General features: G+C 49.5%; 1 long non-coding RNA gene across 1 annotated transcript in view; it reads right to left on the bottom strand.

Moving 5' to 3' along the window:
• Positions 1–23,871, bottom strand: part of LOC146855604 (uncharacterized) — a 72,088-nt gene that overhangs the window by 40,119 nt on the left and 8,098 nt on the right. The gene's annotated exons all lie outside the window — the stretch shown is intronic.

Here is a 23,871-nt window from a genome sequence, read left to right as displayed (position 1 = left end):
AACTTCCTCCAGCTTGAAAGGGGAGGCAAACAGAAATTCCACTTAAAATTCCTGCTCTTGATTGACAGCAGCAAGGAATTCCAGCTGGATTAACTCATTCCTTTGAAGAGAGCTTTTGATCTCCCGTGAATTTCCTCCCTGTTCACCTGTTGCGTGTTTGTTTACCAGGGGAAGGGGCTGACGGCCGTGTTATTCGGCCAGCGCACAGGAAATGTGTATTTCGTTCAGGATCCGAATGACATAAATAGAACACTTCAGAGGGGGTGTACAAGCCAGGCTGTGTGGAATACTACCTCGATTTATGATGCAAGTGCCGGTATTCACAGGGACGTAATTTTAAGTGGAATACTTCGTTTGCAATCTCAATTTTATGTTCACTGTAGGGGCTAGTTTAAATTCTTTGAAAGATATGAAAGTGAGACTTCACTTCATAGATTGTTCATGTGGTGTAGAGCTTAAAGATGGCGTTTCTAAATGCACTCAATTTTGTCACATATAGGAAATGAGAGAGATGAAGAGTCTTGTGATGGTTCCATATGAGCTGTCTCTGGCCTTCACCGATGGGGAGATACAGGCAGGGGCGTAAAGGCCCGTGCAGCCCCTGCGGTGCAAGGCCCCAACCCTCCAGGCGCCCCACCTACCATTCAAGGGGGCCCTATTCAGCCGAAGGTCAATGAATAACTGTGAGATATGTAAGAGTCAGGGGTCCCAAATCACATTCTGTAGGGGGGCCATCATTTTGCCTTATGCAACTGGATACAGGTGTATTTGTGCATTCCTATGAGGCCATCAGTGGTTGCAATTGGGATCGATAACTCCACCCATCCCTTCTAAGCACCAAAACAATGTTGGTTCCTTGCCCATCTCAGAGAAGGTAAGCTCCCTCATTCATGATACTGGCTCCCCCGGTGACCAGAGGGCTGTCCGAAAACCTCTCTCATTTTGGTAAAATAATGTCAGTGTGCTTGTGGGGACTTTTTTCAGCAGTCCTGGGCAGGTAGGAGTTATTTGTGTCAGACAATAACTTTGAGTGCTTTTTACCACTGGTGTCCAGGAGCTCAGCATTACTATTGAGCTCCAGAACTGAGCGCCAAACTTGCCAAGGCTTACTCGGGGTGGTGGGGTGGGGCTAGCGACTCGGCGTTCAATGTGCCTCAGGGAATCACGAACTCAAAGCCCAGCCCGTTTCCTAGTTTTAGAAAGCAAAGTACTGTAACGCTAGACGCGGCAGGCAAAACGAGCAGATACCAAATCAGGGACTCTTCTTAAGAGTACTAATGGGACTAGTATCCATGGCAATCTGGGGACAGTATCGTGTGATAAAGTGCATTTGCCCATGACCCTATGTGGGGGTTTCAAGGGGATTATTTGGGGTAATTCTGACAGGGTCTCTGTCTCTTTCAAGATCACATTTCAGCTGCCCAAATAGGTGAACACTCTTCTCGCTCATCTTGGGTACAATGCCTTGAACGTGTCTGTCCTTGGTGTAGAGCCTGTGCAGTCGTTTCAAAGCAGGCAGAGCATGTGGACAAAGCTGTCAGCAGTTATACCCGTCCTTGTTGGTATGCATGCTGCACGATCCACAGTACAGAGGTGCTGCTGTCCTGGCTCTGGCCCAGCCAGTGGGGTTGTCCTTCACGCTACGAGTGCTGGTACCCACAACCTCAGGTACATTGTGGCAGCACCAGTACCAATCATAAGGAGATTGTGCCAGGGATGCACAGCCCACGGTCGTGGAGATCTTGCCGCTTGAGCCTTCCTCAGGCCTAATATCAAAACCTATCCCCGCCCAATCAAGCTAAATGTTCACCCTAGATTGTAGCAGTGAACACTTTGGGCAAGTGCAGTCTTCTTTGATGGCGGTGGTCTTCTTTCGATTGTCGTTTCCTCAGAGTTCATCCAGAGATGGCGTCAGCAGTCCTCTAGTGCTTCATACACTTCCTGGAGTTAGCTGACACAGCAGAAAACACCAACTTGAGTTCCAAGACACCTTCAGGCTCAGGTGTAAGTTCAATTGCCTATTCCTGGAGGACACTCCAGGGCCATGAACTATCCTCTTAGCACTCAGGTGCAAACCTCTGACTGCTTCGCAGTGATAGTGCCTTCTTCAGACCAGCATCATCTTCCAAGCCGCCACTGAGAACTCGGTCGCGCCGCCAATATGGCAGTTGTGCCGTTCCCCAGGACGCTTCCTCGGCGGGGGCGGGGCCAGCGCTTAGTGACGCTCTCGGCGCTTGCCTCCCGCTCACTGTCATAGGACAATCAGACATGCCCCGGAAGCAGTTAAATCCTTCCGGGGCAACGGGGGCTAAACGGGTCCCGGAACTTGCCAGGACCTGTTTTTTCTGGTTTTGGGGGCGAAGGCTCTTTAAAAGAGCAGCAGAGAGGCGGCAAAGTCTTTTCCTCGCCGCTCTGCTCCAGGGACAACACCTTCGCCATCCCCACACGCCGGAGGTCTTCTGGAAGCCCCTGTTTTTCTTTTCAAGGACGGAGATGCATGGCGTGCAGCAGGAGCCTGCACGCCTCATGTTTGTTGAATGGATGCGGCTCCACAGCCACGGCCCAGTGGTTGCCTCCGGGGGCCGTCAGTTTTGAAGTGGGTCTTGCTGGACCTATATTTCCTACTACACTCGTTTGGTCGGTGGCGACCCCGGTGGCATGCTGGGCTGTGGAGGTGAGGGAGCACGGGGGGCTGGCTCTGGGTGGTCTAGGGAAGGTGTTGCAGTGTCTGCTGTTGGTTTGTGTCTGGGGATCTGCTGCAGGCATATGCTTTTGTAATTTATTTACCGCGGTGCACACTCCTTACTTGTGGGGTGTTACGCTCATTCACAGAGACTGTGCATTTTGTGCTGCTGACGAGGGTGAAATACTGGTAATGTATTTAACAACGCCAGAAGATGGGAGGGATTGTTTCCTATTGGGACGATTTAGCCACCTTGTTTGCTGTTATGGGATTAGAGACCGTAGATGGTCCCTGTTAGAAGGTGGTTCTGACACTGTGGGCCGCCCGGATTATTCGCTTTTTGAGCACCTAATTGTTGAGCTTTTACTGTGGGGGAGCCTCATAAGTTGGGACTCACCCACAGTGAACTCAGGATGTAAGACAATGCATGGGGATTTTACTGGTGTTCCCCTGGCTTGACCAGGCCACTGCGCAGCAGCTGGAGTAAGGGACACCGGGCTGGTTACATGCAGACACATGTGTACATGCGTGTGCACACGTGTATGGGCTGCACAGGGGAGATTCCTAGCGTGCGCAGTCTAGGAGCAGCTACAAAGTGAATGGTGTGGCAGGACTTATGCGGTATTGGGTGGTGACATGGAATAGGCGTTATACACTGGAAAGAAACATGCCAGGGAAAGTCAGTGTATCTTACTGTTTTTTTACTTCATTATTCCCCTATGGGAATGTGGAGCCATGGGCTAGATTAACTTCCATTAGGCCTACAGATTCCAGACACGCGCTTAAGTCCACTGTAGAGGATGTGACAATAAGTATTCTGCAGAGTCCAAAGTCATATTTGTACTGCTTTTGGGTCATCCAGAACTGTCATATTTCTCTGAGCCAGCCATGACCAGACCCAAGCTGAGGGCTGACCTCAGCTGGATGGATTAATAACCTTTCTTCCACAAACAAGGGCCTCCTCTCCATGAAGAGAAGATGGGTGGGGCTACAGGCTCATCCATTAGCAGCTGTCACTGGGTGCCAGGCACCAGGCTGCACCATGGAGGGAAGGCAGCGTGGGGGGAAGGAGTTGGGTTTCAGGGGCCATGTGTCCAGAGACACTGAACGACGCCATTTTGAACAAACCCAGAGGTTGGGCAAGAAGGAGGGAGCAGGGGCAGGGAAGTGATGTGTCGCTGTTTGATAGGACCAACAGAGACTTCCTGCCAGCCCCCTTCTCAAATTTGAAAAAGTGCTTGCACAGGAAGAGAAGCTCTCTCTGGGGTGTGGTCTGCTGAGGCCGATGGTGCTGGAGCCTGGCGCAATGGGCAGTTGGAAGGAGAGACCCCCTGACTGCCCCCAGGACCCTAACAGCACCAGAAGAAGAGCCCTGGACCGGAGCGCAGGAGCAGTGGCCTCTGTGCAGGGAGAAGAGAGGCCAAGGAGGAGAGCCAGGCGAAAGGCTGTCGCAGGGAGCCAGTGAAGACAGCTCCCTGCTGAATCCACCCTCTCAGAAAAGAGACCCCCTGACTGCCCCCAGGACCCTAACAGCACCAGTAGAAGAGCCCAGGATCGGTGCGCAGGAGCAGTGGCCTCTGCGCAGGGAGAAGAGAGGCCAAGGAGGAGAGCCAGTCGAAAGGCTGGCGCAGGGAGCTAGTAAAGACAGCACCCTGCTGAATCTACCCTCTCAGAGACCCCGAGGGCGGAGGAGAGTGTTCCCAGCGGCTGGGGCTGGTATAGAGGAGCATGAAGCGCCCCATAATGCCTCGCCAGGCATTTGGAAATCGGCCGTTTTGGTGCTTTGTGGTCCCCAGAGGAGGGGGGTCACCCTCACTTGTGAAAAGGTGCTGGGGGGAGCTGCTGGAGAAGCGCAGTCTTCCCCCTCCCCAGCACGAAGAAAAGTCCCACCCTCAGTGTCATGGGGACCTAAAGTAAACTATCCCTCAAGGGCTCAGCTAGCATTTAAACCCCTTCTAGGCTGGAACTTTTGTTCTACAGCTGAGGGTGTGGGAGAAGTGCATCATGAAGTGAAGGGCTGAGTTGGGGATGTGTGGAGAAGTGCATCCCCTGGAGGTGAAGTGGTGTAATTGTACCCAAATGCATTTACTAGTGGTTATTTCTTTTTAGGTGGACTGAAAGTCACATGTGTAAAGTGAAGTACCTGTGTAAGGTAATGTTAAGCTAAATGGAGTTATGTTGCTGGACCTTCCTTTTAGGGGGTCTGGCTGTATTTACGTAATCCCATGCTTTTACCTGTGATTCCTTTTAAAGTGAAGAGGCGCACTGCAGGAGAAATGTAGTTGCCAGGAGTACTTCTTTTGAAGAGACTGTAAGTCACATGTGTAAGGAGATGTCATAAGCCAAGTGGGGCTATGTTGCCAGACAGTCCTGCTAGGGTGTCTGGCTGTATATGCGCAATCCTGTGATTTGATCTGTGATGCCTTTAGGGGCTGTAATTGCAATGCATTCAAATGATCCACCAAGGTGATGAGTACTGTCATTCTAAAGTGTGCGTAAACATGGATTCTTGCTGCTGCGCTTAGGTGAAGACCCCAGACTGCTAGCCCTTAAGATATAGAGGTGCATACTTTATGGTCAGAGGGAGATGCTCAGTCAGGGTCATGTGTCACCAAGGCAGGTTTACCCCTTTTTAATGCTTGTTGAGGTAATGGGGCGGGTCGCCACTGGGATGGTGCCAGTGTGCGGGGCCCTCGCTCCAGGTTATGTTCAACTATCTGCATTGGGGGCAAGTTGATGTGCATACATGGGAGTGGTGGTACTAGACCCCACCCCCTCTGCGGGAGGGGTGAAGATGTTATGCAATTTCACAAAGTAATTCCAACAGCTTATGTATATTTGTAAATTGGTGCATAGTATTGAGTAGTGTGTGTTTAATAAATGTACTATTACTTTTATAAAGCAAAGTACAGACTGGACAATCAATTATTGAGTGTTATTTTTGCGCACCTGCGAATGGCGATTACTAGCCCACACCACCTCCCTTGAGTAAGCCTCAGACTGCTCTGCAACGCTACCCTCTGAGAGTCAGGCGCTACAATTGGGTGTTTGGTTCTCAGTGAAGGACAAATGTAGTCATGATATTTGTGCAGGCCTCACAGATGCTGCCTCATTTTCCAACAGTCCCACTAATGCACGCATTAAAAAGGAGCTGTGTGGTGGGAGCATGACGTATAAAGCGGGTCAACTCAGATTCTGCCGTTCAGGGGTAGCCCTTACGGCCCCCTTTTGAAGGGGGATGAGGAGCAGCGGGAGGGTCTTTTCCCTTGCTACTCCAATTTGTCTGTGTCCTCCATGGTCAGCTGCTGCCCAGGCTATGCGCATGACATTACATAAAGTATTAAGAGATTTGGATTGTTTGTGCACAAGGCCACCACCATTCCCCCAGCGCTTTCCAGCCATGTGGTGTCCGCTTTTCGGCATCTCAGTGGATTAAGTAGTATTGAATTACTGTACGAGATGGGAAACATAGTACATGCTTGTGTATTTCCCAATAGGCCTTGGATAGGCCTGTATCATTGGTGACATGTTGTTTCCCTACACTTTATATAAGACATTAGGCATTCTGTAGACAGGGTGTTCAGCGTGATCATGTGTGGCAGTGGTTTGTGTGGGTGGGGGTGGACAGGGCCGGTCCTAGGACTTTTGGGGCCCTGGGCGAAAGGGAAGATGGGAGGCCCCTCTAATTTGCGACATCCAGGCATTAGGGCTGGTGGTCCTCAGTGCGACAATGTTTTTGGCGCCTCCCCAATGAGGTCATTCGTTATGAATTCCCTCACTCCACACTTTAACAATGTTCCTCACGTTATGCTATGTGGATTTATGCTATGCAGATTTATAAAGCGCATAGCTACCCGAGGGCTTCCCAGTTCTGCGTGAGTCATTGTGTACACTAGCGGGATTCTGAGGTGGTAAATGTCTAGGGCTATTGGGGGTAAAGCCACGTTTTAAGCATTTGTCTGAATCGGGTCTCATACATTTAGTTTCTGAGCTCAGCGGGCATAGCATTCCAAAGCTTAGGGGTCAAATGCTAGAGAAGGATACACAACCCCCAATCTGATCCTTTGACCTTTGGCAATCAAGCATTGGAGGATCTTAAGGTCCTGCTAGGAGTGTAAGGTACCAGAAGAGCCACTATCAAGGAGGGTCCATTATGGTTGATTCCCCTATGCGCCAAGTAAAGTGCCTTGAATTTTATCCTTTCCTTCAGTCAAGCCAGTGCAAGGAAGCCAGTGCAATTTTTGCTGAGGTATGTTTGGAAAGCTTGAGGATAGTCCTTGCTGCCACACTTACGACTAACTGGAGTCTCTTGATAATATATTTGGGTGAGCCCATATACAGGAGATTCCCATAGTCCAAGCGGGAAAGAATCAACACTTGGACCACTATTCTCCTAGATTGTTCAGGTCGGAGATCTAGGATATTCCGTAGGGTTCTGATAAGGCCACAGCAGAATGCTGTAAATTCTTTTACTTGGGCCTCCATAGATAGAGACCTATCCAACCACATACCTAAGCTTGTAATGGGGGAGGAAGGGATTGGCGGTGTCCCGAGGCACTCTGACCATCCGAGGGTTGTTTGCGGTGTTGGCTTGTTTCCTAAAATCATCAGCCTGGTTTTGTTTCCCTTCAATTTAAGTGGGCAGTTAGCCATTCACCATGCAACTTTCTCTAGACAAGGGGCTAGTTGTTGTTGTAAATCTGTTCCTGGGTAAAGGGAGACTACCAGTTGGGTGTCGTCAGCATAGGAGACCATCAACACCCAAAATTCCTTGACGATGTCTGCCAATGGACTCAAATAAATGTTGAAAAGTGTAGGCCTCAATGCAAAGCCCTGCGGAACCCCACACTTCAAAGGGAAGACATCTGAATAGCAGGGAGGTTCGCAACTTTGAAAGGACTTTTCTTTTGGGAACGTGAAGAGCCAGGTCAGAGCACCATTTTTTATTCCTATTTCACTCATCCTGGGCACCAGAATCTTGTGGTCAATGGTGTTGAACGCTGCTCTCAGGTAGAGAAGGATAATGGCCGTGGAACCTCCTTTGTACAGAAATATTTTCAGCTCCTCTTTTATTGCTAATAATGCGGTTTCCATGCTATGTTGTGGACGGAAACCAGTCTGAGTCAGGTTAGAAAGAGAGTTCTCCTGCTGGAACAGGGGGAGGTTTTGATTGATATGTTTTTCTAGTAACTTCCCCGTGGCTGGAAGCAAGGAGATAGGTCTGTAGTTCGCAGGACATGAGGGTTCAAGGTTGGGTTTCTTTAGCAGAGTTTTAACCACTGCTTGTTTCCAAGTTCAGGAAACTACTCCAGTGGAAAGGTATTATTATTATTTGAAAGTTTTATAGAGCGCGAACAAGACCCTTGCGGGTATCAGAGCGCTTAACAGTAAATAGAGTTTTTATACATAAATAAAAGGCAAATTGTAACATCTATACAAAAACATGTTGCACGAGCAAAGTGATCAGGTACATCTGGAGGATATCCCCTTGCATCAGGAAACAGGAAGTTGGAATGTCCAAATTGCTTAGATGGTCCCTTGTCCTAGTCCGGGTAATGGCAACGCTATAGAAGAACACCACAAATCTTTGGACCGTACTCCGGTGAATTTGGCCATGAGAATTGATTTTACTTCCTTTTTGAAGGAGACAATAGAGGGGTTAAGTCTGGTTTCGGGTGGTAAAGCATTCCAAATTCTTGGTGCCATCCCTCAGAAGGTACGGTTATATGTTTTTTTCTTGTTGAATCTCTGTGGTTTTACTAATAAGTTTTCCGCACTTCTGGAAGTTCTGAGACCACCAGAGATCGTCAGCTTCTGTGTTAGATATCTGGGTGCTTTGTGGTGCATGGCTTTATGCGTCATACACGCTATCTTCAAATGAATTCTGGCTTCCAGGGGTAGACAATTCAGGGATTTGAGGTCCGGTGAGATGTGTACATTTCTTTTAGAACCAGTGATGAGTTTCGCTGCGGCATTGATTGAGGCTCTTAGTGGTGCCGTGGTTGCCTTGGGTATGCCGCAAAGAGAGACGCTTCCGTACTCCACTCTGGGGATAACAAGTGCTTGTACTGCTTGCTTAAAGTCCTTGATTGGCAGGAAGGGTTTCAACTTCCTCAGTGTGTTTATCTGGTAGTTAGCTCCCTTTGTAGCGTTGCTGATGTGTTTTTGCATATTGAGGTTACTGTCAAGAGTTATTCCCAGAGAGTTCGCTGAGTCAACGATGATTGGTTGGACGTTGAGTGCCGTAAGGTGTTTTATCCAATCTTGCATTACAGGGACTTGGACGGGTGGAGCTATAATCAGGAATTCGGTTTTTAGGGCATTTAATTTGAGATGTTTTTTTGCCAGCCATAACTGGGTATTCCCAAGCGTTGTGTTGAGCAGTTTGATATCGCCTAAGGTGTGGATCTTGAGGTATAATTGAGTGTCGTCAGCGTACATGTGATATTGCACGTTAGAAGCTTGTAGAATTTCGGTGAGGGCTCCATGAAGAGGTTAAACAAAATTGGGGATAAAGAGGACCCTTGCGGTACTCCTAATGTTACTGGGACGGGTTTAGACATGGTATTGTTGACCCTGAATTGTTGTGTTCGATTATGGAGAAATTAGGTAAACCAGTTTAACACTGAACCTGATAAACCCATTCTATGCTTCAGAAGATCCAACAGGTTCTCGTGTTTGACCGTATCAAAAGCTGAGGATGGGTCTAGCAGGATGAGTAGGCATGATCCATTCTGATCCAGGATTTGTAGCGCGTCATCAATTATATGTGTCATGGCTGATTCATTACTGTGACCTGCTCGGAAGCCTGATTGGTATTTATTAAGCAGGTCAAAGTGGTCGATATGCCTTGTCAGTTGGAGGAGTACACATTTTTCCAGGAGTTTGGCCAATGTAGGGATGTTGGAAACAGGACGATAATTGTTTAGGTCTGTAGGGTCGGCCATGGGTTTCTTTAGAATGGGTGAGACCTGACCCACTTTGAGGGTGTCCGGAATGCAACCTTGTTGAAGTGAACTGTTTATGATCTTAGTCTAGAGAGGCAGAAGTAGTGGGGTAAGGTTTTTAACAGCGGGATCAGAGAAGTGATTGGCAGTGTTCATGGCACCAAGTATTTTACCTATGGCTTCTTCGGAGTATGTCGAAAAGGATGACCAGTCGGCATTGTTTTTTTAGGTTAGCCTGTGATGGGAAATGGTAAGGTGCAATTAGCCTTTCTGGGGGGTCTTCGTGTGCGGTCCCGTGTGTAAGATTAGATGATTAAGAAGGTCAGTCTTGATATTATCTGTCTTCAGAGTGAAGACGGTGGAGAATTCTTCACAATTGGGTTGCCGGCAATCTATGTGTTGTGGACGTTTAGGTGCGTCCTTAGATTGGGTTTTGATTAGTTCAAAGCGTTTTTTGGGACGATTTCTTGCCTGGTCTAGTTGGTGGCTGAAGAATTCTGCTTTAGTGCGCTTGATCTTTCTGAAATAAGCTTTTCTCTTTTTCCTTAGTGTATTTAGGTGATTAGCTGAAGGAGTTGACCTCCAAGTGCGTTCCGAAGCTCGGAGAGAGCGTCTGTCTTTGTTGAGCATTCCATTGTACCAAGGCTTGGAGTCCTTTATGGAGGCTCTCTTTAGTTGCATGGGGGCTACCTCATTTATTATCCTGGTCATGGAATTAAGGTAGTGATTGGTAAGGTCATGGACTTCTGAGGATCCCATGGGGGGCAGTAGTAGGTTGTAACTGGACGATGGAAAAGTATTAGGGTTGATTTTTTTGATGTCTCTTTTCCAAACTTTAGGTCTTGTGGATTGCACCGAGTTCAGTTTCACTATTTCCTTGATAAAGAAGGTAATGATATGATGGTCTGACCAGTCACAAGGTTGGATCAAGTCTAGCTGAATGCAATCTCTTTTAGAGATTATTATATCCAGTATTGAGCCTTTGTCGTGTGTGGGGCTGTTGCAGATTTGGGTGAGGTCTAGGTCTTCTAGGAAATGTTTGAGGCTATTGACCACTGCATCCTTGTGGTCGTTCCAATGGAGATTGAAGTCGCCAAGGAATATTTGGGTATATTGGCGCCCGGTGTTTGTTGATACCATGTCCATGAAGTGTTCGGTGAAGGCCAGGTTGTCACCTGGTGGATGATATATCGTGTGTAGGGAGCATAGTGGTTTGTCATTACTGGTGATGTTGAGGCATATGTATTCGCAGGACGGGAATACCGGTGCAGTTGATCTATTTACTGAGATACTGCTCCTGTGTATACAGGCGATGCCTCCCCCTGTTTTATCAGTCCTATCTAGTCTGATGATGTCATAGTTAGGGGGTACTAGTATGTCCATGATAGGTGAGGAGGATTCATTTAGCCAGGTTTCGGTAAGCAGTATCAGGTCCAGTTCTTGTGTGAGAATGAGGTCAGCTATATCCGCTGCGTGTCTAGCGGCCGATCTACAATTTAAGAGGATGCATTTGAGGTGGGGCGTAATGAGGGATGATGTAGGTTCTTGAATGAGGGGGACTCTTTTTAGGTTGTTGTCAATGATGCCTCTAATGTTATGTTTGATGGTCCTGTGTGGGTTGGGGGGGATAGTTGGAATGGTCATAGAAGAGGGCGTGATAGGGTTCGTGAGGGCGGGTGCATACGAGTGAAGTAGAGATAGTAGATCCCTCTCTGAAAGCGAATTGTTGCTTCGTCGAGGGCGGGTAGAATTATTAATGGAGGGAACTGATTTCCAGGTAGGTAAGATTGGAATTGAGGTATTTGTTAGATGCATCAGGAGCCCGCTAGCTTTGGGCTGTCTTGTAGCTCTAGAGAACCATGGTTGTTTCGATATCAACTCATTAAATGCTTGGATTTCTTCTTTGATTTGATGTAGTGCGATCATGATCTCATCAAGTCTGGGTCTGGAGTGTTTAAGAGTAGTGTTGTAGGCTGCGATGTGGATATGGCTGGGTGCGTTGTGGTTTGGTCGGGTTCGTGGTCTAGTGCAGAAATGGGTGGGGTGGGAGGAGGTGTAGCGGGTGCGAATGGATGATTAGGGGACGTGGAAGGTTGAACTGTTGGCGTGGATGGCTGGGATGAGGTTTTAGGAGGTGTACTTGGGGCCAGAAAGGGCTCAGGTGGTGATGTGTCATCAGTGTGGTGATGGAGAGTCTTATTATGTTCTGACAATTGAACTGGGTGTGGTAGGCTGGACTGCGGGCTATATGTGCAGGGAGTCTCAGTTGGAAGTGGAGATGGAGTGGCTGGAGTGTTAGGTATGGAGGGGAGGGTGTTGACAGTTGGGGCAGCTGTGTTCGAGAATGAGGGGATTGGTTATCTGTTCGTGGTGCGTATGCTACAGCGGTAGTGCTGGTTTGGAGTATTGGGAGAGGGTCAGGCGATATGGATGTTGCCTTTGAATCCAATGTGCCTAACGGTTGGTGTAATAACGGAGCAAGGTTGGGGGGGATGTTTGATAGGATGATGTGCTGCGTGTTGTAGTCAGGGGTAGTCTGGGTGGAAGTAGCGTCTAATTCTGATGGAGGTAGTGATGGGGCTGGTGGTGGGGCAGGGCTGTCAATGGGGAGAGATGCTGGGGTAACTTATGTGGTGGTGGTGGGGATGGCCTGGGTGACAATTTAGCATTTCGAGACTTGATCTTTAATAATGGGGAAGATGCTATCCAGGTATGAATGGAGATCAGGAAGTGTGAGAAGAATACCTTGTGCTCCTTGTAGCAGAATGTGAGGTGGCGCTGCCTACAATGCAACTTTGCTAAATAATGCTGGGAGCGACTCCCTTGTGATGGGGGGGAGTTTGAGAAACATGTCATCTCCTCGTGCAGAACATGTGTCTCTGGCTGAATAGACAAGGCTTTTTTGTCTGTTGTAAGTTGCTGTAGATAACAGAAACTTTATCTTGGAAATATGCTGCAAATTTTTTGCAGTGTGCTACTGTAGGGGTAGGTAGCGTATTTACATCTTTTGGAGTAGTGAGTGACTCAACACTACGGAAAAGTTCCCTTGGGACATCGACTACATTCATCATTACAGCTTCGTAATATGCTGCCTGTGCCGTTTTAATTTCCTGATGGAAATGTCTGATAGCCATCCGGTAGGAGAGTTTTAGGCTTTTTAGGGAGCCAGGTGGGGGGGTGAACCAAGGTGCTGATTTCTCTTTATTTCCATTCTTTATGGTAGTGATCGGAATCATTTCATCTAGTGAGTCCTTAATCTGCTCTTCTATGATGGAATTTGTTGCTGAGGGATGTTTACCTTTTGAGGCTATGGAGTTCATCCATATTTTATTATTCATTTTTGACCAGTGTCGTCATAGGCTGATTATGGTCTTATTGCAGTAACGGCCGCTGTCAGAGGAGAGGGGAAGGGCCAGGGGGAGAGACTACAAACAATAAAAAAGGATAAAAAAAAGAACCTACCAGAGCTTTTGTGCGTGCAGTTTTTCCTACATATATAATATCCCAGGGGAGCACTTGATTGATGCCTAGTGTAGGGATGTCATGGAGCCACATTTCTGTTAGGACAAGACATCCAGTTGTTCATCCTCCATTAGTGTTAGTAGCTCAAACTTATGACGGGACAGGGATCTACAATTGTTAAGTGCGAGGTTCCATTTTATGAGCTCAGGTATTTTAGCTCTGACTTCACGGGATTGCAAATCGAAAAACTACAAAGGGGGCAGCTCAAATCCCTGTTCCCTGGCTGTATTGAGGGCAGGGGCGCAGGGAAGGTTTAGGGATTGAGCTGAATAAGTTACCTTCTTCGTGGGGATTCAATCAATCAATCAATCAATCAATCACATAATTTGTAAAGCGCACTACATACCCGGTAGGGTTTCAAGGCGCTGGGTGGGGGGAGGAGGGGGAGAGGTGCAGTTACTGGTCGAAGAGCCAGGTCTTGAGTTGTCTCCTGAAAGTCAACAGGTCTTCAGTTTGTCGCAGGTCGAGGGGGAGGGTGTTCCAGGTCTTGGCGGTGCGATGGGGGAAGGACCTGCCTCCGAAAGTGGTTCTTCGGATGCGTGGGACCGTGGCTAGGGCGTGATCAGCGGAGCGGAGATTCCTGTTGGGTACGTAGAAGGAGAGTCGACTGTTGAGATATGCGGGGCCGGTTTTGTGGAGTGCTTTGTGTGCGTGGATCAGGAGCTTAAAGGAGATTCTTTTGTCGACGGGGAGCCAGTGCAGGTTCCTCAGGTGGGGGGTGATGTGGTCGCGGCGCGGGACGTCGAGGATCAGGCGTGCGGAGGCATTCTGGATTCTCTGTAGTCTGCTGATGATCTTGGACGGGGCTCTGGCGTAGAGGGCGTTTCCGTAGTCGAGTCTGCTGCTGACTAGGGCCTGGATGACTGTTTTCCTCGTGTTGGTCGGACTCCATCTGTAGATCTTACGGAGCATGCGGAGGGTGTTGAAACAGGTGGAGGAGACTGCGTTGACTTGTTTGGTCATGGAGAGGTTCGAGTCGAGGATGACTTCCAGGTTGCGTGCGTGGTCGGTGGGGGCCGGGGGCGACTCCAGTGAAGTGGGCCACCAAGAGTCGTCCCATGCGGAGGGGTTGGATCCGAGGATGATGATTTCCGTCTTGTCTGTGTTCAGTTTGAGGCGGCTGTCCTCCATCCAGTCGGCGACGGCCTTCATTCCCTGGTGGAGGTTGGATTTGGTGGTGAGGGGGTCCTTTGTGAGGGAGAGGATCAGCTGAGTGTCGTCGGCGTAGGAGATTATGTTGAGGTCGTGCTGTCGGGCGATGCGTGCTAGTGGTGCCATGTAGACGTTGAACAGTGTCGGGCTGAGGAAAGATCCTTGAGGGACGCCACAGATGATCTTGGTGGCCTCGGATCAGAACGGGGGGAGGCGGACTCTCTGCGTTCTGCCGGAGAGGAAGGAGGTGGTCAAGTCCAGGGCCTTGTTACGGATCCCTGCGTCGTGGAGGTGTGTGCGTAGTGTGAGGTGGCAGACAGTGTCGAAGGCGGCGGAGAGGTCCAGGAGGATGAGGGCCACCGTCTCGCCGTTGTCCAGCAGGATCCTGATGTCGTCTGTGGCTGCAATGAGGGCGATCTCGGTGCTGTGGTTGCGGCGGAATCCTGATTGGGATGGGTCTAGGATGTTGTCTTCGAGGTGCCGGGTGAGCTGGGTGTTTACTATCTTCTTGATGACCTTAGCTGGGAACGGAAGCAAGGAGATGGGTCTGAAGTTCTTGAGGTCGCTCGGGTCCGCCTTGGGATTCTTCAGTAGGGTGTTGATCTCTGCATGCTTCCAGATCTCAGGGAAGGTAGCGGTCTCGAAGGACAGGTTGATGATTTTGTGCAGGTGGGGAGCGGTGGACTTGCTGGCTTTGTTGAAGATGTGGTGCGGGAGAGGGTCGGATGGGGATCCGGAGTGGATTGTTACCATGGTCTTGATTTTGTCCTCGATGCTCACGTTGGCCAGGTTGTCAGGGTGTCGTGGGCGGTGGGGAGTGGTGGGTTCGGTGTGGTCGGCAGGGGTCGTCCGGGGTCTGAAGCTGTCATGGATGTCGGTGATTTTCCGGTGAAAGAAGGTGGCGAGGGAGTCGCACAGGGCTTGCGATAGTGGGATGTCGTTGGCGTTGGAGCTGGGGTTGGAGAGTTCCTTGACGATGGTGAAGAGCTCCTTGCTGTTGTGTGCGGTCTGTGAAGGAGGTTCTTTTGGCGGTCCTGATGAGGTGGTGGTGGTTGCGGATGGCGTCTTTGTGGGCAGTGCGGCTGTCTGGCGTCTTGTCGTTGTGCCATATGTTTTCCAGTTTCCGGCAGGTGCGTTTGGAGTTGAGGAGTTCCGGGGTGAATCAGCTGACTCTTCTGCTGGTGTCTGTGTTGGTGGGGTTTTTCAGTGGAGCGACGGTGTTGGCGCAGTCGTTCATCCAGCGTTCGAGGGCGAATGCCCCTTCATCCGGGTTGGTTGGGGTCGTCGGGGGGTTGAGTGCGAGGTTTGTTTGTAGTTTTTCTTCAGTGATTTTGCCCCAGTGGTGGTGGGGGGTCTGTAGGGTGCGGTGGTGTGTGGGCGGTTTACAGAAGGGGAAGTGGATGCAGTGTTGGTCTGTCCAGGTGAGTTAGGAGGCGTGGCTGAAGGTGACGTGGGGGCTTGAGGAGAAGATGACAGCTAGCGTGTGGCCGGCATTGTGGGTCGGCGTCGTGACGAGCTGTTTCAGTCCGAGGTTGGCGAGGTTGGCGATCAGGGTGGAGGAGTTGCTATCGTTGTTGTTCTCCAGGTGAAAGTTCAGGTCTCCGAGGAGGATGTAGTCGGTGGAGGTCAGCGCGTGTGTGCTGATGAGGTCGGCGATGGAGTCGTAGTATTGAGGCCGGGGTCCTGGAGGTCTGTAGACGAGGGTGCCTCTTAAGGTGGTCTTTGGGTTTGTGTGGATCTGGAAGTGCATGTGTTCGGCAGTGCTGAGGGTGTCGTTGGTGTTTGTTGAGATCTTGATGGTGTTTTTGTGGACGATGGCGATTCCTCCTCCGGCCCTGTGGGTGCGGTCTCTGCGGGTGATCTTGTACCCGTCTGGGATGGCTATGGTGATGTCTGGCGAGGAGGCTTCGTTCATCCAGGTCTTGGTCAGGAAGGCAACGTCCGGTGATGTGGTGTCGAGTAGGTCCAAGAGTTCGACGGCGTGTTGTGTGCGGAGCGGGTGTTGCTCAGGATGCATCTAAGGTGGTTGGCTTCCGTTGTGGTGGGTGTCTTGGCGCTTTCATGGCAGGAGAAACTGCAGTTCCGGCAGGTGAAAGGGCCGTGGCTGCGCCTCGGGGCGGTCTTGCAGCAGGTGTGAGTTCTTCCTGGGTTGAGAGTGATGAGGGTGTTGGCATCGTAGCGGAGGTGGTTGTCCTGGCAGGTGTGGGGGCCAGGGGTTCTGGCGCTGGGCGTGGTCCAAGCGCGGACGGGCGCAGACGGGCTTGCCTGCCAGCGGCACGTCCGCTGAGTGGCTGCGCAGTGGCCGCCATATATGGGGAGGTGGGGAAGGAGGAGCAGCTGGGAGGCGGGAGGCGAGGGACGGGTCTGTCGAATGGGCGCGGAGGGGGCAGGGCCGCAGGGGAGGCAGCGACGGCGACGGAGGACGGGAGACCGGCGCGGGGCACAGAGGAGTGAAAGGTGTACAAAATGCAAAGGGGCACAGAGCAAGCGGCGATCAGAATACAGAATACAAAATACAAGGGGCACAAAGCAGAGCGGTGAGCGGGGGCAGGGGGCACAGAGCAAAGCAGCGATCAGAATACAAAATACAGGGGGCACAAAGCAGAGCAGTGAGCGGGGGGGGCAGGGGGCACAGAGCAAAGCGGCGATCATAATACAAAATACAGAGGGCACAAAGCAGAGCGGCGAGCGGGGTCAGGGGGCACAGACAGATGCAGGAACAAAGCAACAGGAAGCAAAAGGAAATAGTGAAAAACGAACCTAAAGGCCACCACTGGCCACCAGGGATGAGGCGCAGGTGGAAGCCTGCGGGTGGAGGAGGGCCTCGAATTCACTGGCGGTGGCAGCAGCAGCGAGCAGCGAACAGCGACAGCGGGGGTGCAGGCGGAGCTGCAGCGGGGGGAGCGACCTACCAGGAGGTCAAGGGTCGCTCTCCTCACCGCGCAGCGCCGCCATATATGGGGAGGTGGGGAGGGAGGAGCAGCTGGGAGGCGGGAGGTGAGGGACGGGTGTGGCGAATGGGCATGGAGGGGGCGGGCCGCAGGGGAGGCAGCGGCGGGGACGGAGGACGGGAGACCGGCGCGGGGCACAGAGGAATGAAAGGTGTACAAAATGCAAAGGGGCACAGAGCAAGTGGCGATCAGAATACAGAATACAAAATACAAGGGGCACAAAGCAGAGCGGTGAGTGGGGGCAGGGGGCACAGATCAAAGCGGCGATCAGAATACAAAATACAGGGGGCACAAAGCAGAGCGGTGAGCGGGGGCAAGGGGCACAGAGCAAAGCGGCGATCATAATACAAAATACAGGGGGCACAAAGCAGAGCGGCGAGCGGGGGCAGGGGGCACAGACAGATGCAGGAACAAAGCAACAGGCAGCAAAAGGAAACAGTGAAAAACGAACCTAAAGGCCACCACTGGCCACCAGGGATGAGGCGCAGGTGGAAGCCTGCGGGTGGAGGAGGGCCTCGAATCCACCGGCGGCGGCAGCAGCAGCGAACAGCGACAGCGGGGGTGCAGGCGGAGCTGCAGCGGGGGGGGGGGGGAAGCGACCTACCAGGAGGTCAAGGGTCGCTCGCCCCTGGTCCCGTGCGGACGAGTTGAGACAGGCTTGCTTTTGGTACGTCTTTGGCATGTGGAAGGGGTAGTGGCCTTTAGAGTGACAGAATCATTCCTATTGTCCTCTTCACACCACTTTCCCCTGCCACCTCTCTTCGAGACGTACACTTTTTTCCACCCACATCTTTCTGAAATCTTTCATCTATATATTTCAGCCCTCCTTTCTTTTCTGAACCCTCTTTTCACTTTCTCCTTCTGCAAATATTCTCTTGCATCTGCTTCACTTTACCATTCTCCACAGCAAACCCACAACACAGCCATTCACTTATGAACACTGTATTTCTATTTGGTCGGTCAATTTTCAACAAGCGCTTTGTACCTCCTTCGCATGCTTATACACATAATTACAAGTACAATTAGTATATGCCACCATTGCCCTCTGCCCTCCACAGAGGACCCAAACAAGATTGGTTGAGCAGGTATTCTAAAGACATTTGTGAACCACTGTCAGGCACAGTGAGAACTGCACACTACCTTTAGACTCAACTCCAGGGCTCTCAAATCATGGCCCATTTTACTCACTAGCCCACAACCTGAACTAGCACAAACACCTATAAGCGAGTTGACAGTATGCAGAACAATAGGTTGATATGTTGTATAGCAAAAATACTGAAAAAGAAAATACAGGAAAGAACGAGCATTCTTAGGGAAGTAAATTAGGCAAGACATGTGAAATTTAAATAGGAGCAACCTCACTGTCATGATTGACATTGGTTATTGTAATGATTGTTTACAGTCATTGTTGAGATATCCATCAGTGTTTGACCCTGTAAAATATATAACAAGCATTTGCAATGCAATAGGTCTCGCATTTGCATGAATTTGAGTTATTGGCATTGTAAATGACAATGCATTTTATTTCTGTGTTTTGAAAACCTGGAAGTGGTTTGTAAACATGCACTTAAACTTATAGTCCTTGCTTACGAGAAGCACGACTGGCAGTAAAAGAGGTGCAGTTACTGCCAGCCTAGCTTCTCCTAAGCGATGACTATACGTAGAGTGTGTGTTTATGCACCTCTTGCAGGTTTGCAAAACACATAAATAAAAGGTATTGTCATTTACAATGCTAATAGTTCACATTTTCGCAAATGTGAGATCTATTGTATTGCAAAGGCTTGTTATATACGTCACAAGCAAGACACTTTTTCTATAGCATTAGAAAACATCTATGTAGCTTCTTAGTGGGCATGGTGTAAAAAGCATGATCCACATTTTTTGTATACTGACAGCAAGGTTATTTCTTTCCTACCGCATCCCACCCCATGCTAGTTTAGAAGCAACCTCTATGCAACTGGGATAAGGGTTTCTATCCTCATTAAAAAAGGTACACTGCCTTTCAGTAATGTAGCGACAGGTACAGCAGATTGATGTGTGTGCCTCCTATGTGATTTATAAATGTAAACTACAAAACAATCTTTAGGTGAGTCATTGGTGTGCTTATGTTATAAACATTGCCTGGAATTGTTGGTATTTTCAGAGCCCCAGGCTTACTTTTAGTGCTCCCTCTGCCTTAGCAACAGCATGTGTAAAGCCCGAGTTGAATCCTAGCACCCACTTAAGGCAGTACCATAAAACACCTGCCTACTATTGCTTTAATGTTCCACATCGATGACCAGGAACAGGAGAAGGATTTTTAGCACTGCAGGCAGCATAGAAATGTCTAGAGCACTTCCCAAAAACATAGAAATGGCGATGTGTTGGTCTTTTGTATCACATTACTATCGGTAATAGGTGATAGGTGGTGCCTTAAGGTTGTTTCTTAACCTTTTGTTATCAAAGCCCCAACCATGTAATCTGAAGTAGACGAGTGTGTTTGAAAACCAGAGCCTGTGAAAGGAGAGGGATGCAGGAGTGGGGAATGGAAAGAAGCAGGCTCTGCCATGCACAGCTTAGCAGCCATGCTTGTAAAGGGACTACAGAGATCCGTTGCAGCAGCAGCAGCTGCGTCACAGAAAGGAATGTCGGTAACAAGCTAGCCGGTAGAATGAACTGAATGAGCATAGTGGATTACGGGATGAGCAGAAACTGCAGGACTGTTTAGGGGGGGAAGGGGGAGGATCAACCTTCCCACTGACAAAGCCCCTGCTAAGGTCCGTATTGTTACGTCCGAAACCTGATCAGCATGGGTGTCCACTCCGATCCCCAGCTGAGAATATACGTTAAGCCTGTCCCCTTGCTACAAAAAAAGAAGAAAACAAAATGTCCAGAGCTCATACCGTTTGAAGTCCCTTATTACCCTTGTCCGTGCGGGTATAAACATTGCTAATAATAAAAATAACTTGTTTTACTTTCCCTAGTGCATAAAAGACCAGTTTACCTCCTTTATGAACCCGGAGTACAGGCAACCACTGATAACGCGCAGCGACACCCAAGGGAAGCACAACGCTCGACAAGATGAAACCAAATCGCAGGTGGAACTATAGGGTGTTGTAGCCTGCCATTAACGGGAAAAAATGATGCGCACTTCTGCAAGTTTGCAAATGTACTAGCGCCACTGAATGCTTTTTTTTTAAAACGAGCTTTGTAGCAATTCTAGCGCATGTTGAAGCATTCACGCTTACTTATATAAATAACCCCCTACCCCCTTTACTTACATGATGGTACATCCCAAACCACACAATTCGTAAACCTAAGCAATGCGCTCTACAAACGGCCCCCGCGATTAAAGTATGTTTCAAGAGCACCGCACTAACAGTTATAGTTGTTCCAAGTATTTAACCAGACTTAAAGGTATTGTTTATTTTTTAAACATAAAAATGGGCACCCGTGTTGTGAATATATTAGAAGCGGGTGCCATGCTAAAAGAGAGCGTGGCGCCCGTGCACAGTAATTAAGCAAGTAACAAAGTGCTCTGTTGTGATGTTATGCAACACTTCTGAGGGATTTGTTTTTTTATTTGTGTGGGCAAGCAAAGAGTTGTGCGATAACATGTGACGTCCTTCTTTGTGCTTGTCTTTAAAGCACTGGTAGACCCCTATGTGCCTGGAACCAGAGCCAATGGTGGGATCGGGTAGATGGGTGCGCAGTGTGTTTTCTTTTCTAGGGAGCAGCTGTCTGGTCTCATCTGAAAGGGAAACAAGAAGGGCTGGGCGAGAAGGGAGGGGGGAATGCCAGCAACAGAGGAGCCCGCGAAAGTGAAAGTGATCGTGATTACGATCGCTACGGAGGAAAGACACATGGCGCTGCGCGCGTGCACGTTCACGTGCACTGTAGCTTTAGGCCACGGCAGCACTTTGAAAAGCCCAGATATAAAATGTCTCTTCGAGCCTTTGGCTCGCGAGACCTAAAAATGGAGCACAATATAGACTCCTTTCAAACCCCTGCCTTTTAATGAATATTTTACCTGCCTCGGGCCTCGCTGCATAATGTAATGCTATGAGGCCCAGGAGAAGACCCCCCTCCCACGCGCCTCATAGCTCTGGATAATGAGCACCAAGCTCCGGGGAGCCCCCCCACCCCATGCCAGGCCTCATTGCAGCAATGCTCTAATGCTGTGTTGCCAAGTGTTGGGTGGCCCCTCTCCTGGGCCTCACAGCGCTCGATACCCAGGGTAGGGAAAAGCAATCAATAAAAGGCAGAGCTGAACCAAAGCACGGTGGGCAGTGTAAACCCAGAGTTATGGCTTTCAGTGAGGCAGCTTCTCTCAGTCTCAAGCCCCCCAGTAATTTGGATCAGCTCTGTATTCACATCCTTTGCAGGGAAAACACTGGTCGATATCTCAACAGAGACAGTCCACAACATCAAGCTGCTCCATTAGCTGCGAGGCCCGGAGGAGGGGGTTTCAGCCACTGGGCATCGCAGCCATGGTGTAGCTCTGTGCAGCCCAGGAGTGGGTGGCTCCCTGCACTCGGCCTCACACCACTGAATATTGGCTGCATGGCCCAGGCAAGGGGGCCAACCCCTGGATTTCACAGCCATGATCCAGTGCTAAGTGGCAGGGGAGAGTGGGCAACCCTTCCCTGGGCGTTGAAGCTGCAGATGTGCTATGATGAAAATGACTGTAGTGAGCCCTGCCATGCCGGCTGCTCCCTCCTCCACTGACCCACCTCTCCTCATCTAATTCACACGCATTTGCATATATTTCCAATTACAATTGCCATGTTACCACTGCTTTGTGTGCTCTGCAGAAGGCCAAGCATGATTGGATGAGCACTACTCTAAACACCTCTGTGACCCACTGACAGCCCCTTGCAAGAACTTCCCACAGCCTTTAAACTTCACTCCAATGGCCTCAAGTATGGTCCACCCTCAACCTACTCACACAGACGCCTAGGGGCAAGTCAGTTCACCGTAGGCACAGTAAAACATTGATATGCTGCATTAAAAAAAACACATTAAAACAAAACCCAGAAAAAATGTAGTACTCTTAGAGAAGCAAATTAAGCATGTGTGAAATATATATAGGCGCAACCTCACTGGCAGGACTGACATGGATTACCGTAATGATTTTTTACAGTCATTGGTGGAATATCCACCAGTGTTTTGCCCTGTAAAAGATATCAAAGTAAAGCACAATATAGACATCTTTCAAAATCAGATTTTAATTACTGCGGGTATGAAACCCAGAGACACCAGCCTCACTGAAAGCCCTGACTCTGGGTGCCGCTCACCTCGGCTCAGCGCTGCCTTTTAATGAATGCTTTTACCTGCCCTGGACCCTGCAGTTATAATGCAGCACTTTGAGGCCAAGGAGAGGGTCCTTCTCTCCTGGGCCCCACAGGGATAGATCATGTCTGCAGTGAGGCTTAATGTAGGGGGCCCCTCTCTCCTGGGCTTAGCACCCATCATCCGGGGATGCCAGGCCCAGGGGAAGGGCCCTTTGCCTGGGCTTCGTAGCAATACTTTAGGACTGTGCGGCCCAAGGATAAACACTCAGTAAAAGGGCTGTACAAAACCAAAGCAAGCAGCATAAACCCAGGGTCAGTGCTTTCAGTGAGCCAGGTCCCTCTGGATTTCAGGCCCTGTAATAATTCAAATCTGGCCCTGTCGCTCTATATTAATGTCCTTTACAGGTCAAAACACTAATGCAAATATGGACAAATAATAAGAACCCCCGCAAAGAAGCTGTCCTAGATCAAAGGGGGACCTGCCCCCAAAAATATAGTAAAGCTAACCAGCATTTCCCAGACTGAGTTAATGGTTAAACTTCATGTGGCTATGGCCCAGGAGACTCCCTGGTAGTGGATCGTCAGTTACTTTGTACAACCCTCACGGCTCTTAAGATGCTTTTTACTAACATCCCTAAACCTTTTCCAGGCCATCATAGCTGCCATGTTTCCCAGGTCCATGCATGATGTGCTGTTCCAGTCCAGGTTTTTTCTTTGATTTCTGGGGCTGCTTGTCTTGCTTTAAAATGGCATAAACACAACTACAAGTACCAGAAATCTAAATAAAAACTTGGGCAGTAGCAGCACATCTTGCATGGACCTGGGAAATTTGGCGGGTGGCCCCTTAGTGACATCTACCAACCTCCAAGCCAGCCTGTTCTCGCCCGACACCATTTTATATTTACATTTTATTGTGTGTTAGAAACAAATGAAATCCTAGTGCCTTTCCTTTTACATCAGCAACATTGTTACATAGATCAGTTTGTAAAGTCCTCTCACTTTGCACTCACAGAAAACAATCTCTATGTTAAAAGAATAGGCAGAAATTTGTCAGTACAGTGCCTGACATTTGACGTCTGTCTTGGAAATTTACAGGCATCTTTATTGCTCATTTACCTCACCTTCTGAACTCCAGCATTTTAATTTTGGATATACTGCAGTCCCCGCCCCCCCAGCACTCCTACTTCCAGCACCTACATCCTTCTTTGTCTCCTATACGGTCCTCTCTTATGCATGTACCTTATTTCTTTACACTTTTCCTCGTCTCCTCCTGGTCTAAGCGTACTGTTTCCCCATAGTCACCTCCTCGTGTGTTGCTGTTATTCACTTCTCTCCATTATCCC

The sequence above is a fragment of the Triturus cristatus genome, chromosome 4_1, assembly GCF_964204655.1.
Source record: "Triturus cristatus chromosome 4_1, aTriCri1.1, whole genome shotgun sequence".
In the NCBI taxonomy this organism is placed as follows: Eukaryota; Metazoa; Chordata; class Amphibia; order Caudata; family Salamandridae; genus Triturus; species Triturus cristatus.
This window is presented reverse-complemented; position numbering and strand designations above follow the sequence as displayed.